At 39.7% G+C, this 17,004-nt stretch overlaps 1 protein-coding gene across 2 annotated transcripts in view; it reads left to right on the top strand.

Annotated features, from left to right (window-relative positions):
• Nucleotides 1–1,571: 1,571 nt before the first annotated feature.
• MEI4 (meiotic double-stranded break formation protein 4) overlaps nucleotides 1,572–17,004 on the top strand; it is a 206,581-nt gene continuing 191,148 nt past the window's right edge. The window contains exon 1 of one of the 2 annotated variants that reach the window (XM_015066324.3): nucleotides 1,572–1,878. The gene's annotated coding sequence lies outside the window, so the exon portion shown is untranslated. Of the gene's footprint in view, nucleotides 1,879–14,851; nucleotides 14,936–17,004 lie in introns of those variants that run through there. The other variant, XM_053222547.1, reaches the window with a different exon arrangement.

The raw sequence follows: 17,004 nt of genomic DNA, 5'->3' as shown, positions 1-17,004 counted from the left end.
TTAATGAATTTCCTTTCTTAAAAAAATCTGTTATGTGAGAGAAACATGATTTTCTAACACATTCTGTTCTGCCTCTTTACCCAAGCTCCTTTCAAATATTTTGCATTTAAATGCAGCGACGAACCTGAAGAGATAAGAGATCTTAGGCACATCTTTGCACTTTCACCTTACCCTTCTTTATAAACTCTTTTAGAAAAGTTGTTTGGGCCATGACACAAATAGCTGAATCACAACATTTATAGAAAAGTAGTTCTAAAAGGCATGAATTAAATGTTTTAAGATAATGGGAATCCATTAATTTTTTTTATTCAACAAACATGTACTGATTACTTATTACATATTCCCATTAGGGATGAGTAAAGCTAGTATAAAAACTAGTATAAAAACTTGTACAATTTTCATGACAGTTATTTTACATTATACAGTTTTGTAAAATCCATTCCATCTTTAGAAGTTCGAAGAAAATTGTAAATATACCCTAGTTAATAAATATCTATGTAAGGCTTAATGAGAAAGGATATGCCTTCGTTAAAACTGACAGCAGTTTTCCAATAGGATTTCAGTGACTGCAGTTATTTTGATAGTTTGTTTACCTATTTGTTTTAGTTACCAGACTACAGTTGTAAAGGGCAATAATCATGCCTCACTCAGTGCCTGGCACAAAATAGGAGTTCAATCCACTTTGCATAATGAATGAATAAGTGGAAATGAAGTGCATTTCACACATGCAGTACAAAAGGCAACTTTGCAACATTTCCCCTATTTGACTCTTAATCATCTCTGTGATAGATGAACTATGACTGGATTTTACATTTCTCAAATAAGAACTGCAAATACAGTAAATCATTAGTCTAGTGTTCATTAATTTGGAGTTCAAGAAAATTCACTCTTGGCTTATCTGAAATTTACCTCTGCAGGATTAGATATTAAACAAATTACAATAGACTTGAAATCATTGACTCTTTTTCACGGGCAGATGGTTAGAACATTGATACTTAATGTTTTAAAGAAATTTACAATAACTGCATGCAAATGCATGTCTTAATAAAGAAGGCTCATCCATTCAGAAAAGTAAGCTGAACAGAACTCCACGTAGAAATGATCGATGATTGATTCTATAAATGAAACCTCTACCCAATAGCAACCAAGTATTGTGTATAATACCAAAGAAAACTACAAAGAATCTATCCTCAGTATGCTTAGAATCCATTTGGGATTCTAAAATATGAGTTTTAGAAAGAAATAAGGCAAAAACGATTTAAGAACGTAGACTGTGCAACGTAACAGGTAAAAAGTGAGCAAAACCATTTATAATAATCATAATTTCTTGCAAGAGACAGAAATTTAATTTCACCTTGGGAAAAAGAAAAAATTGTTTTAGAACTCAGTTTTTCCTCAGTTCTCCGAGTTCCCTCCTCCCCCAATGGCATCAATGCGTCTCTGTCCGACAGTCTCTGCAAGGATTTCTTCCTCCTCAAGGCCTCCATGTCACTGGCAAGCTCCAGAGGGCGCACTTCTTCGGAAAGCGACGGGGCGTGTCCTTTTCCTTCGCCGAGCCCTCCTTAGAGAGCTTCGGGGCGCCGTGCCGAGCCCGCTCCGGGTGACCGAGCTCCCATTCACTCTCCTGGCGAGCGGCCGCGGGGCCTTCTGGGGCTTGTGGTCTCTGGGCCGTGGCCCTGCTCTCCAACCCTAAGGGTGGAAGGGAGGACGAGCTGGGCAGCGTTCCAGGCTCCCGGTCCGGGGCCGGACCGCCAGGGCGGGCACTCAGGCTTCCCCCGCTCCGAGAGGGGGCTCAGAGTCCCAGCCCCAGCGCTTCCCTCCCCGCCTGCACTGGCTCCCGGCGGAGGGCGCCCTCCCTCCTCTGCTGGAGCCCCGAAGGTAGGTGGGGAAGCGCCCCGCAATCTTCCCCCTGCCCAGCCTCGCTGGCCGTGCTCTCTGCCCTGGTGGCCCGCCGGTGCTTTTCCCATGGCTCTGGGCTTGGACGTACATTCACCCCAGTCACACGGCTGTGTGGAGTTGCGCACGCTGTTGGGGTTTCCCTTCACTTAATTACGTCGATTGCGCCTGCATTCAAGTGCTTGGGGTTGCAGGAGCATTGGCGCAGAAATCTATGGATTTCTGTGTTTTGTTCCACGCCTCTGGGCATGTTTAAGCCTAGCTTGACCACCGAAATGGTTCCTGAGGCTTCGTAGAGAAGGAGGGACATGTGTTTTGAAGCTGTTGGTGGGAATGTCAAATCATTCATGGAATAGATCTTTTATTGATCACCCACTATATTGGAGGAACTGTATAAAGTGCTGTAGGTATCTAATTGGTACACACATGGCTTTCTCACTCAAGGACCTCACAGGCCTGTCCTGGGGATGGATATACAGGTGCCCGAGAAACATTCAGAGGAAAGGGTGAATTTGCATTAGAAGGATCAGATAAAATGCTGTAGGACAGAGAAGCTTCATGGAGAAGGGGGCATTTTAAGGAGGGATAAGTACCAGATAGTTAGGAAATAGGGGCTGAAGTTGGGAATTCATTACAGATGAAGGGGTTAGTATGTAAAGGCATGAAGTCAGGCGTGCATGGAGAAAACAGAATGTTTTAGTGTGTCTAGAATGTTTGAAGTGGCAGGAGAAGTTGCTTGGACTGAATTATGAAAGGCTTCTGGTAGCTTGGTAGTCTGGAATTGTGGAAACGTGTTTTTGGACTTGGATTCCATCAGGATCCATAGATTATAAAGAAATGTACTGTGTTTAGTATTCATAGAATGCTCATAATGTCGAAAAAACACATAATAAGATGGACTCTGTTCACGAGATGGGTATATTTTTCAATAGCGATGTTTTTGCCAAATTAATTGCATGCACATTGATCACTTTCTTGGGCTTGTTTGTGTTTCCTTTTTCCTATTTAAAATCGAGAATTTACAGTGCATCATGTGACTGCAATAAGAGTCGCCTGGCAAAGATTTGTGAGTTGCTATCTGCTATTCTACTTGTTTTTATTTGGGAAGACTTACTGCTTTAGAAGGGTTTTAGATCAAGTGCAATAAAGAGAATGTATAATTTGGGACATGGATAATCTGGATGACTTTCAGAGCAGGGAAGTGGACCAAAATGACAAAATTCATAGGCAAAATATGGGAGTGAGGGTCGGGAGCACAAACTGATGATAAGCATCGTTTTTATTCTTTTTATTTTTTATTTTTTTTTCATGAATGATAGAGGGAATACCAGCGTTTGGAACCAGCTTTCCAAAACCAGTATTTTGGAGGCCTTGTTAAAGCTTAAAAAATACTATCTTAAATATGTTTTTGCATATATAAAGATATTAGGAGTCCAGTGGACATTGTGGTGAAGATCGGAGAGAATATTTTAGTTCTTTCACGGGGCATGTGTATGTCACATATGCATTAAACTTCTTGAAAAAGGTACTAGAAGTTGAAGGTCAAGAGTCACAATTCAATAGAGCCAGTTAAATTAGGCCTGGTCACTTTGGAGCATTATTGAAGAAGGCATATGACTGCACTGTGAAGAATGGATTGGAAGGAGCCAAGAGATCAGTCAGAAGGTTGATGCAGTAATAAAAGCAAGATATATTAGTGATTTGAAGAAAAAGTAGACACATCTTTAGATTAGGTTATAGAATTGACAGGGAATTGTATAGAAGGATAATTGGGGGAGTAGTGTCACTAAAGTCAGAGAGCAAAGTGTTTTAAGAAGAGAGGAGTGGTCATTAGGATCATATGAGTGGTCAGATGATGCAGAGAAATAGAATGAGCATTTGCAAATAGCCATAAGGTTTGACAATTAGGATGCCATTTGTGACCTTGGTAAGAACAGCTAGGTTGAGTGGGGGTGATTAGAGAGGGCTTTTTTTTTTTTCTTTTAAAGCTGGAAGCAACCTGAGCATGGTTGTATGTTGAGAGATAAAGTCAGTACAGAAAAAAAGATTAAAAGAGAAAAGAGATGGTTGATAGAGAAGAGTTGGTATGCAAATAGTGCATATTCTTAGAACATTGTGTATGGTACATAAGTACAGGAAGATGTTGGCTATTTTGTTTTTTCAGTAGCATATCACAGAAAAACCAGAGCTTTCTTATATGCTTGCAGAGTACCTAGGATCTAGCTTGCTTACCTATCCATTCATTCATTAGGTCAGTCTCCTGGTATTTTTCATTGAGCATCATGTATTAGCTGTAGGGATTTCTACTCTGAGCAGACAGATAATGAGCTCAGTGGAGCTTGCTTGTCACTGAGGGACATAGACATTAAACAACTAATTAAATAGGGAGTTATCCAGTTGCGGTTGTGATAACTGATGTGAAACAAGACTATGGAATGTTAAAAGCATATGTATTAGAGGAAGTTGTCATGGTCTAAGGAAGGCATTTTCAAGGATAGAACGTTTAAGCTGGAATCTAGAAGAGATCACTCTTGTTACCTGTGAGCCAGTCCTTCTTCTTGCTGTTTCCTTGTTAGTCATCTCTTAGTTCTCTGTTCATTGTTAGGCTCAGTTGCCCCTCTCTTGAACACTTGGTGTATATTTTATCAGTGGATTGGTTGGTTGGCAAAACTTTCAGGAAACAAAACTTGGCAAGGATCTTTTCTCAATCTAGTGTTTGCTGCATCTTAGTGACTAAATATGAACTAAGTGGCCGTTTGATTTTATTCATGCTACATTGATTACCGTTAGGGAAAGAAGAGGGTTTGGGCAATGGCAAGTTGATGGTCAGCCACAGCCACCACTGACTTAGCCTCTTAACATCCTTTGGAGGAACCACAAGCAGCACAGATCCTGACACTTATTAGGAATTTTTGGTAACTGCCAATGATACCTAGGTTTTCTCTTCTTTGATTTAAAATTTTAATGTTCTCTTGGACAAGTGATTGGGGAAAAAGCAACTACTTATGCTTCTGTCTGTAGGGAAGTGAACATCCTCTTGCTGCTATGATTTTGCATTTATATAGCATTTGAGTGTGAGCTAAGTGCTTTTACAATCAATTTTATTATTCAGTTTAAAAGAGAGCCTACAGTCACCCCTGTCAAAATTTGTTTGGTGTTATTCAAGGAAGGGAATCTTTTATAAAACTGGCCTTCTGTGATGGGGAAAACTGATCAATCAAAAGACTAGAAATAATGAGGGACAAGGTGAACATCATCTAAAGACAGCTGTTGATAGAAGACATTGGCCACATGGTACCTTTTTTTACAATGAAAGAAGGAAAAAAAAAACCCCACAAAACCAAGTAGAAATACAATCTTTCAGAAAGCCAACCCCCTCATGATTTGGTTTGTAACTGCAGTACTCAGGGATGTTTTACAAGTGAAAATATGTGTCCTTAAATCTATATCCTTAAAGTATTAGGTTTTATTTAGAGCAAGTGTTGGCAAACTTTTTCTCTACAGGGCCAGATATAAATATTTCAGGCTTTGCAAGGCCATGCTGTTTCTGTAGCAACCATACGACTCTGAAATTGTAGCACTACAGCAGCAATAGACAATACATAAGCTAATGGCCATGGCTGTTTCAATAAAACATGGTTTCTACAAGCAATGCCACCAAGATTTAGCCTGTGGGCCATTGTCTGCCAGCCTCTGATCTATAGCACTTCTGAGAATCGTTTACAGACTAGGGATGTTATAGATTAGAGTGATTGATATGCAGCTGCAAGCTCTATGAAGGCAGAGATGGATTTGTCATGTTGACTGTTGTGTCCCTGTATCTAAGACAGTGCCTGACAAGTAGGAGATGATTAAACATATGTGTTGAATAAAGGAAGGAGTAGCAAGGCTCTCTGATGGAAAATTACCTAAGGTGGGGTAAGTGGTTCTATATTCAGATTTTCAGGTTCCACATCATATATTCTATGGTACTACCATGTTTGGTACAGCAAATATATTGCAGTTGAGTGCTTAATTCGGAGAACAAATCCAGGGAATGCTTGCAAAATGTAAAAGAGCCAGTGATACAAAATGATGGTAAAGAACAGTAGGTCTATGAGTCTCCACCAATAAAAATACATACTATATCCTTTGGAAGGGACCTGAGAGAGAATATATTCCAACCTCTTACTCAGGCTAGGGCTTTCATTATTTGCCCTGTTTTGTGTGCCTTGCTAACTAGCATTATGCTAGATAGCCTCTTTTGGTCCTCCAAATTTCTCCACCCCTCCATTCTGCTGATTCATACCACTCTCTGCTCCCTCCACAGTCCTAACAATGGCCTGTAGGATGAAAGGTCACAGCTACTGTCAGGTGGTCCTTTCCCCATGGTGCTCTCTCTCCTGGTTCTGGTAACTGCTTCCTCCTCTCATCCCCTTAGGCCTGGAGTAAATGAAGGATGACCTTGCCCCTTTCTGTTGTTGGCCACCAGGATATTGTGTTTCCCCCTTAGGTCACCCACACTTTTAGAAACAGTGTCTTTATTTTTTTATTTTTTTAAATGTTTATTTATTTTTGACAGAGAGAGAGACAGAGCATGAACGGGGGAGGGTCAGAGAGAGAGGGAGACACAGAATCTGAAGCAGGCTCCAGGCTCCAAGCTCTCAGCACAGAGCCCGACGTGGGGCTTGAACTCACAGACTGCGAGATCATGACCTGAACCGAAGTTGGACGCTCAACTGACTGAGCCACCCAGGCGCCCCATAGAAACAGTGTCTTTATTAAACTCTCCTTATATTACCCAAATTGTGGTGCCCTTAGCTTTCTGCTTGGACCCTGGTGGATATAGTATTCCTACCACATTTTCAAAGGCACCTATTGTATGTCACTGAATGACTTTAAGTCCCCCAAAGTCAGTGACTGTGGCTTCTATTTCTTACAATCACAGGATCTCAGGGTGAAAGTGATCCTGGAAGGTGAGCCATGTAACTTTTCTGTTCAGGGTTGGGGTGCATTCTGCCCCATCCTTATCAGAGCTCATTGTACCTGAATACCTTCCACAGAATTCACTACTCTTAATGTTCTCTCACACATCTTTAGCCACAACTGACTGGTAGAATATGTATAGTTAATTTCCATCCATTGTCCTTGTCTTGTTCCTTGGGGTTTCATGGAATAAGTCCAGTTTACATTCCATTCCTCTTTTCTTCAGACAGCAGGTTTCTGAGTTCCTTTACCATCTCTATCTGTTTACAAGCAGTACCTAGAACAGAATCTCTTTTTCCATCTGTTGTCTGATCATGCTCAGTTGAGAATGAGCATGATAACTTTCCGTGGAAGGCTTACTACCTCCGATGAATAGAAGGATCAATACGTCCTCTTTCCTTGTTTTGGAGATTTAAGACGGAACGTTATCTGACTCCATTCCACATTCCCCACCTCTGCCAATTTAAGTGTTACATGTCATGTAAACAGCTATCTTTGACAATGGCTTATTTTTTTCCTTGTTATTGAGTTTATATTTAAAGACTGTCTATCAAGGGAGTAAAGTAGTTTACAAATTGTAGATCTTTAGAGGGCTATGTCTACTACCCAGTTTCCTTTTGCTTTTCTTCAGATATCAAAAGTACATTGATTATCATTTAATTATTTTAGGGAGTACTATTTAAAGTATTTTACTGAACTTTTGGAGCGCCTGGGTGGCTCAATCTGTTAAGTGTCCGACTTTGGCTCAGGTGATGATCTCATGGTTCCAGAGTTTGAGCCCCATCCATATCTGGTTCTCTGCTGTCAGCACAGAGCCTGCTACAGATCCTCTGTCTCCCTCTCTCTCTTTGCTTCTCCCTGGCTCACACTCTCTCTCTGTCTCTCTGAAAAGTAAATAAACATTTAAAAAAATAATAAAGTATCTTACTGAACTTTTCATTTAGGTTTCAAATCTGAACAGCATATATCACCAGACTCACAGATTTTTTTAGCATTTTGTTCCTTTTTTTTTTTTTTCCTGGACATTCACTCTCACTTATGCCAATTAGTATATCTCTTGTATTTTGGAAATATAACAAACTATTGAAACGCAGTATTTTTTGGTTGCTAATCAAACTGACTTTAAGGAAATGCTCTGAAGTAGGTTCTTAAGTATATCATTCATTTAAGTCAATTTTTATAATGAAAGTCCAATTTATTTTTTAACAAGCCTCCAAAATATCTGTCAGCTTCTTTAATTCTTCCTTCTGATTTATTCAGTGAGCTCATTCCCCATTTCATTTTTGATTAGATTGACTTCACTGCAGCAGAAGTCAGGAAAATAAATCCTCTTGTATTTAATGTGTGCTTTGGTTTAAGCTGGATGAGTAGAAGAATGAAAACAACCCATTAGAAAGTAATGTTGATTGTTAGAGAGAGAGAGAGAGAGAGAGAGAGACGTGACTTTCTAAATTTTTAATAAAATTGCTTGGAAATATATTTCAGAGGCTGCTTGCCGATTGCTCCTTTTCCCATGCCTTCCTTCTATTTTCATGAATATCTGTTTCTGACAAGATTAAAAAACAAAACATACTTGTGATTCTTTTCAGATTCCTCAAATGGGTTTTACAGTAGCTGATTGTTTATGATGCATTTCTTTTCATCTCTTAGAACAATGGTAGGAGAAAGCTACTTTCTCTTCTGATCTGTTTGTATACTTTATTTGAAGTTCTGTTATTCATGCATTAGCATGTATTTTATTTATTTTCTTATTTGTCTGCCTCCCCCAGTAGAAGAAAAGCTCCAAGAGAAGGGGCATACTTAGGTCCAATGGCTGGCCCAACATTTGTCAGCAGAATATAAATGGATCATGACAATCTGCCATTTTATAACAGTGCGCAAAACACTTAGGTAGTTCTCAAGAAGTTGCTGCTTCCTAAAAAAAAAATATTTCTCTTAAAAATACGGGTCCTAAATTATCCAGTTTTATAAAGATTGTTTTGTCTTTTAATTAAAAAAAAGTCCACCACCCATAATCCTTTTATTTGATAATTACTAAGCACTATTTCATGTATGTAATGAATAGATTATAAAAATTACATATTTCCAATAAGCTTTCTTCATCAGAATCAGTTTCCCCAAGCCAAAATTATGTGCTTTACGTGCTTCATGCATGCAAGTAACTATGGCATAACTGTGGATTGCAAATTAAGCAACCATTTCAGCTCCAAGACCCCGCAGTACATTTTGTATTAGATGGCTGATGGTAAATAACAGTCAAATTCCCAGTTTCCCAGTATATTCCCAAAATATGACTCCGGCATAAAATCACTGAGAACGGCACTGATGCAAAGCACATAGCAGGAGGCTGGCTTCTTTAATTATTAATGTGCTTACTTCATTACCATGCCTCATTGATAAAAAGCTAAGATTTAGAACAGAATTAAAAAACAACTTCAGAGCGTAGTTCATGTGGTCTGAGTAAATGTTTGTACATTTTGTACTTTCCAGTCATTTAGTATGGATTTCTGACTAGAGTCCATTCTTCACCAGCCTAATATTGGCGTGGTGTTGGAGTCTTCCCTCACTTTTTCTCCCTCTCTTTAGTCTGGCAGCAAGCCCTACCATTCCATAAACATCTTCCAGAGCTTCTGGTCTTCTGCGTGCTCACTTTCAGTGCCCTGGCCTAGCTCTCCTTCCAACCCTTCTTTCGTGTGTGGTAAAAATAATCCTGAGCTCCTTCCTACCCAGCACCATCCACTTCCTAAGACACTGTTGGGATCATTTCACTCCTCCACTCAGAAGACTACGCCTGTTTCCATTTGTCCGGTCAGCACTTCCTGACTGGCTCTCAAGATCCCAACTTCCCTATCTTGTATTATTTTCCATTATTCCCTAAAATACCTTATTCTTTAGTCTCTTGGACTCCTCTCCCATAAATACATATGTCATTATCTGCTGTCTGCTTACTGACTCCATCTAAAGTGCTCTTTTGCCTGCTCTTTGCCCCTCTGAAATCTGCTCATCCTTCAGATCTCCCAGGCCTGCTTTGGAGGCTTTCTCCTCCTGTTCATGTTAGCCTACATGTGTCTCTTCTCTGAGCTCTTGATAGATTTATAGTCAGACCCACGTGGAAGTGCAGGCTTGGGAAACAGTGGGCCTGGGATTGAGTCATGGCCATGTACTAGTCTCAAGTAGACCAAACATTGCATTGAGTGTTTACTATGTTCATGATAGAGTTCATAGGGGTCACGTGCCTAAACTGATTTTATCATTTTGGGAACACCTGGATGGCTTATCCCACTAAGTGTCCAACTTTGACTCAGGTCATGATCTCACGGTTCATGGGTTCGAGCCCTGTGTCAGGCTCTGTGCTGACAGCTAGGAGCCTGGAGCCTGCTTCAGATTCTGTGTCTCCCTCTCTCTCTGCCCCTCCCCCACTCGTGCGTGCACGTGCTCTCTCTCTCAAAAATACACATTTTTTAAAAAGTACTATTTTGATTCCCACTTTACAGATGAGCAAATTGAGGCACAGAGAGGTTGAGCAACCTGTCCAAAGTCACTCAGCCAGGAAGGAGGCAGAGCTAGGAAGCTTGGCTCCTGAACCTGCTCTCTTCGCCCCCTCCTATGCTATTCTTGCCTTGGAAGACATATTTGAAATGACATATTTGATAGGGATTTTTAGGGTTTATTTATATGCATATTACACTTTCCTGTCTCACTGAGTGGTCTTTGGAGGAAAAAAATCTATCAGTGAGTTTAGAGTTAGTGCGCCTGCCTATGTATTGTGTGTGTGCGTGTTTTGCTGTGGTGACAAGCTGGGATGGGCGTCAAGGCAGGCACAAGGTAGTTCAGGGGGGCCGACGCCTTTCCAGGTTACACTTAATTCCTACTCTCAAACCTGGAAACTATATTGTAGAAAGAATGTGTGCACAAAGATGAATATTAAAAAATACAATTTTACCACTTGTTAACTGGATATCCCTGAGAAAGCCCCTTCTCTGAATGTTAATTTCCTGAGCTCTAAACAGTGAGACTAAATTGTACTTCACAGAATTATTAAGTGAGATGATAAAATGAGGTAATTTAATGAAGTACTGGATGTAAAGTGAATGCGCGGTGTCTACTATGCAGAGGTGTTCAAGAGGTATTTATGTTTTCCTTTGAGGCTCCATACTCCAGCCAGGCTCATGGCTTTTCTGATCTCTGCTGATGCTCTTCCGTTTGTCTCTATAGCCAAGCAGGCCCTCATTTCCACATTGCTAAAATCTCCTTAACTTCTCCTGTCTTTTCTTAGGTACTGTCTTCTTCATGAAGCTTTCTGCAACCCCTTGGCTGGAATTAATTTCCCCTTTCTGTGAAGTATTTCACTTCTGACCTCTTTATCGTAGTCATCTGTGTATCGAAGTCATGGCTTCATCTTTCCCACTGAGTCCAGTGCTAGAAATAATAAAAGATGAAGACCCAGTCCATGCCTCTGATGAGCTCACTTGCTGTCAGGGTAGAGAGACCCCCACATGACTGGTGATACTACTTTATGGTAAGATTTCCAGAGTGCTGTGGAAATGCAGAGAAGGGCGCAGTTAACAGAGCCAGGGGGAGGAAGGAAGGAACAGGAAGTCTAGAAGATTTCAGACACTGGCGGTTTCCTTTAAGGAAAGGGTGAGGGAAGAGTCTGCAGACAGGGGATGGGGAAAGGGTACTTCTGTCAGAGGGTGAACATCATGGACAAAGGTGCATAATCATGAGAGCATGAGGTTTGTTCTGAAGCTACAAGTCCTCTGTGGCTAATTGCCCAGGGGCACGGGAGAGAAGTCAAGCTAGAGGGTAGCAGTGTTTTTGGTTTTCAACAAATCAGTTGTGTGACAGATCTAGCTTCAAAGCAATTTTGAAAAAAAAAATACATGTTGAATTGTTTCTTCATTATGTCCATTTGAACCATCATGGAGACTGACCAACAACCTATACTATTTTGGGTGCACGAAGAGAAAGGTTCAAGTGTTGTGACTGATTATGTTCATTGCCAAATTGGAGGCTAAGTGCTGAGTGCCACTGAAGAGGGATTTTGCCGAGTCAGAGAATAATCAAAAGAGGCTCAATATTATGATGTTATGATGTTTGATGGGTATAGGAGATTTGACAGGATTTTGCTTACTTCAGATCCTTGGCGGGTGAGTCAGGAAAGTCGGCTTTATACTGTTTTGCTTTCAAGAGTGGACCTGGGCTTCATAAGCAGAAGTTATAGAGTGTCTGGAAGGAGTTTCTAAGAACTGACCATTAGGTAATCCGATTTTTAATACTGTAATGTCCATGGGGACCAAGTTGGACTCCTGATTCCGTCATTGGGTGACAGATGGGATCATTTCTTCAGACGCCAACCTCTTAGGAGTCCATTACACATGTTCAACACTGTTTTGGTATTCAATATATTTTATTATATTTGAAATCTATTAAAATAGATGATCTGTGTCAAAATATACTAATTTAATGTGTGTACATGACAGACAATATGGGAAGATGAAAGTTTTAGAATCAAATTGTATCTTCATCTCCATAATATTATGTGACTGAATAAGTTACTCTCTGAGCCCATTTGCATGTTGAAAAAGCAGGGATAATAGGAATTATATCACAGGGTTATTGGAAGGATCAAATATGATGGATATGAATCCATGTATATATTGTTGCATCATGCAAGTACTGTTAGTGAAAGTATTTTTTTTTCCTTTTCTGTATTGTGTCTTACTTACTATGACTTTCTAACAGCACTGAGCACCCAGAAATAAAATATAGTGACATCACCCAAGTTTTTTTCTAAAGTGGAGGCTTCCTTTCATCACTGAGGTCTATTCTTGAATGTTTACCATTGAATAATAAATGTCAGTTTATCCAGAAGGGCAAAGGAGTGATGGCAAGTTAATCTAAAGTTGTAACTCACTCTCTACCATCTAGAGGCATCTCCAGATTACAGCATACAGATATTACTTTCTGTGGTTATTTCTCCTTCACTTTATATTAATACAGACATATATGCATAAAATACTTGGCCTTAATAAAAATCTGGAATACTTATGCTCATTAATATGTAATTTAAAAGTTACCCTGAGTTTCCTAGTTTAGCTCCTTAATTTTGAAAAAGAAAGCCTGTGTAAATGTGTATGTGTATGTGTGTGTACACACACATGTACACTTGAGTATTTGCATATACACACACACATTGAATACAGCTGCAGATTGTTAGGTGTTCTTTCTCCTGCTGAAAGACTCTAAATTTTTCATAATTGTTTTAATTAAGAATATGTTGATTTTTCTTTCATTAGTTTTAAATTCGTGTATCAAATGTTTAAAAGATTTCTGTATATTTCCTGTTAATGAAGGGAGACATAATATGAAATGATTAGTCTAAGAGGCTGACTGTTTATGTGTTTATTATGACTATTATTGTTAGTATCATCATGTTGTAATTTACTCTGCTGTTACAATTTAGCTTTGGACATTGAACTCTTCTTGCCACTGAGTAAGATTAAAACAGAGAGAGAAATTTGCATACATCTTATATATATACATTTTATACACAGGCTTCCCAATATACTTACCTATTAGGCTAAATGTCACTGAATTTTTACCCTGTGCCAGGCACTGTGTTAAGTACTTTACATGGGTTATATATGTCCTTGAATTCTCTCAATAACCCCTATGAAGCAGCTTCTGTATTTGCCTTTTTTTTTCAGATAAGCAAACTGAGGCTTGCAGGGGTTGAGTGCACAAAGCTTAATACTTATAAGTGGTGGAGACTGGATTTTAGTGAAGCTGTCTGATTTCACAGCTGGAACTTTTCACTGTACACCACACTGCCCCGATGCTTGTATAATTGTGGACTCAGAATTGGGTAAGACCAGTCAATCCACGTAGCTTTCACATCAGTGTAGAAATCTGTCTTCATCTCAGACAGATGGCCATTCTGCCTCTGCTTGAGTAACTCCAGTAATTGGAGTTTCATAACTTCACAGGATAGCCCATTCCATTGTTGGACAGCTCCTATACTGGCACTTCCAGTATTCATCTGTTTATTGGAAACTTGTCTCCCTGTAATTTCCATGCACTTGTCCTAGTTCTGCCTTCTGGAGGATTATTGAACACCTCTCTTCCCTCTTTGGTCTGGCAGCCTTTCAGATGCTGCTGTGCCTAGAGTCTTCTCTTTCTACAGCAACTCCATGTGCTGTCTCCAGAGCCCTTGCTCTTGCAATCACCCATTCTGACCATCCTGTTTAATCGGTTGCTGCTGATGAGTTGTGGTATATACAACTGGACGCAGCAGTGTGGCAACTGGTACAGTGGAAAGACTTCTCGACTGAGCTGTAGCACCTAGGTTAAGGTGTCAGCACTAACTGTGTGACCTTGGGCAAGTGGCAAAAGACCTGAGCTTCAGACCCTCATTCATAACATAGGAATGATAATTTCCTTAAAATACAGCAGTATGGTGCTGGGAAGAAGCTCCGTGTATCATGGCCCTGGCCTCAGGCCTGTCAGCTTCCCTCTCTTTGGCCTCTTCTTCTACACAGTTCCATGTCAGCATAACTTTGTTTACTTACCTCCCTTTGCATCTTTGTTCAAAAGTCATCTGCCAATTGAGGCCCTTCTTGACTACTGTATTTAAAATTGCAATCAGTCTCTTACTGTCTCCCTCCATCTTACCTGCATGAGTTCTCTCAGCTGTGTTCATCACAATTTGGCACACATGTATTTTACTTATTTATTTTGTGACTCCGTCCACTAGACTGTGAGCTCAGGAACTCACCTGTTTCCATCACTGCTATATTCTTTGGACATAGGAGGCAATTGAAAAATACTTACTGAATAAATGAATGAATTACCATCATGTTTCTGTTTCTGGTGTAGAGTATAGTTGGCACATTTATGAATTGTTCTTTTAAAATTTTTACTTTAAAATTTTTTTTAATTTTTATTTTAGAGAGAAAGAGAGCATGAGTGGGGGAAAGGAGCAAAGGGAGAGAGAGAGAGAGATTCTCAAGCTTGATCCCACGATCCTGGGATCATGACCTGAACTGAAATCAAGAGTTGGACACTCAACTGAGTAAGCCACGGGCACCCCTTAATTGTTGTTTTAATGTTTCAATTTCATAAATTAATTGGTCAGTTAATTTCCTTGTGCTACAAGGGTATTTTCTGACAGAACAGTTACCTGAGCTGGACTCCTGGAGTAAAATAGTAGAATTTTCAAATTAAGAAATGTTACTGAAAATGAAAAAAAAAATTATCACTGTCTTCAGTTTCTAATGACTCAGGGTTATAGTTTGGTGGGTAAATGAATATAAATTTTTATTTTAAAATAGCAATTGCTCACTGAATTTCCTGTTAATGTGCTCACTATAGCTATTCGCCATCCTGATTTCTGATCCATAGTGTATCTTACAACCACAACTTTTGTCTCAAAGTACACAGCCCTACCTAGTTGGCTGTTTCTGCATTAATATGTTTTTGTTTGTTTTGTTTTGAGTTCATGGATGGAGGATAAGACAGAAGTGCAGATGTATTTAGGCCCTACAGATAGGAGACTAAGTAGGGCCAGAGAGGTGCTGGGATCTCAGCTTGCCTCCCAGTGTGAACAGAGTCTAGGAACCATGTTACCTGCCTAGACATGGATCTCAAGGTTGGGTTAGTAAAACCTTATTCATCTATTTGAGGTAGATTGTGGGGTTAAGATTCCTGGGGTTGCAAGGAGTGCTGAATTTTCAGACTGATCGTTGTCGTCTGTGGTTTAGTGACTTGTACATTGAGCTAACTGGTTGCCTGGTCTTAATGGACTAAACAATTGAAGTCAGCAAAACATCTGATTGTAACAGGTGATGCGTCTACTGGCAGGCTGAAGAGGGAAGAATTTCCTCTCACACAGCAGAGTCGTGTCTTGGGACGTAGGGGGAAAAAAAAGATACTCTTTCCTTACCCAGGAGAGTTGACTCTAGATCTATGAATTATTGACATGCTTTCTTGCTGTTGAGCGTTTGCACGTCTACTGAGATCAAATAATGCTGTCAGCAGCTAGTGCTGGGTCCAACTCTTCTGATTTGAAATCTGCAGAATCATGTTTGGTAAGAATGCCTGAAAAATTCCGCAGCTCCTTATTTGAACTTATTTTTAATTTGCTGTAAGGTGTATTTGAATCACAAAGGAGCTTTCAGCAGAATGCTATAAATCTATCATTGCTAAATACCAAAGCATTGCAAATACACTTGGCATGAGAAAATAATGTCCACATGAATGCATTGTTTATTTATGTCTCATGTTTTAAATGGGAAAGGGAATATGTTTTAGAAGAATCTGTATTTGTGGTAGATGTATGAAAATGTCTTTATGATTTTACAAAATATGGGAATGAAACAAAAATAATTCCACTGGAGACATCACAGGTACAAGGCCAATGTAAACTTTTAATTAATAACAACAATTATGATAAAAGCTTTTGTTAAGTAAACAATTACCCTTGTCTAGGGAAGTGAACAGTTTGGGCACAGAATTGACTAATTGTTTTTCTAGTTATACCAGAACTGCATTTGGATTCCAGCTTACTAATTGGATGTCAAGGAGACGTTGATCAATGTAATGGTTAAACTAATAAAATTGGGTAGGAGAGCACAAAATCAGGAATCATGTGGTTCCAAGACTCATTTCTCCCCTCCTAATAAATAGTAGCGTAATGGCATAGCTGTAATGGTAGTAACCGTCCTAGTAGTGATAAAAATAACAATCCTTGAGTGCTTACCATATGCCAGGTACTATCTCATATGCTTTACAATCATGTTTTACTTGAGTCTGCAGAACAGTCATATGAGAATATTACTAATATATTTTCCATTTTATGGATAACGTGAGATGCAGAAATTACTTTGTCATTCAGTTGGCAAAGGACAGAGCTGGGTTCAGCTTGCAGTCCCTTCATTCTGAAGTCTGGGCCTTGGCTCTGCGACCCAATCCAACTGAGAATATACCTACTTATTCAGACCCTCTTGGGGGTGTGGGTGGAGGAGTGATAAAGGGGAAGGCGACATAGGCCCTGAGTTTACAAGGAACTTAATCCTACCAGAAAGAAAAGACAAAAGCAGATGGTTATTGATTAAGAGCCAGCATGAGTGGTTCGGTTGACAG

The sequence above is a fragment of the Acinonyx jubatus genome, chromosome B2 (assembly GCF_027475565.1).
Source record: "Acinonyx jubatus isolate Ajub_Pintada_27869175 chromosome B2, VMU_Ajub_asm_v1.0, whole genome shotgun sequence".
NCBI lineage: Eukaryota > Metazoa > Chordata > Mammalia > Carnivora > Felidae > Acinonyx > Acinonyx jubatus.
This window is presented reverse-complemented; position numbering and strand designations above follow the sequence as displayed.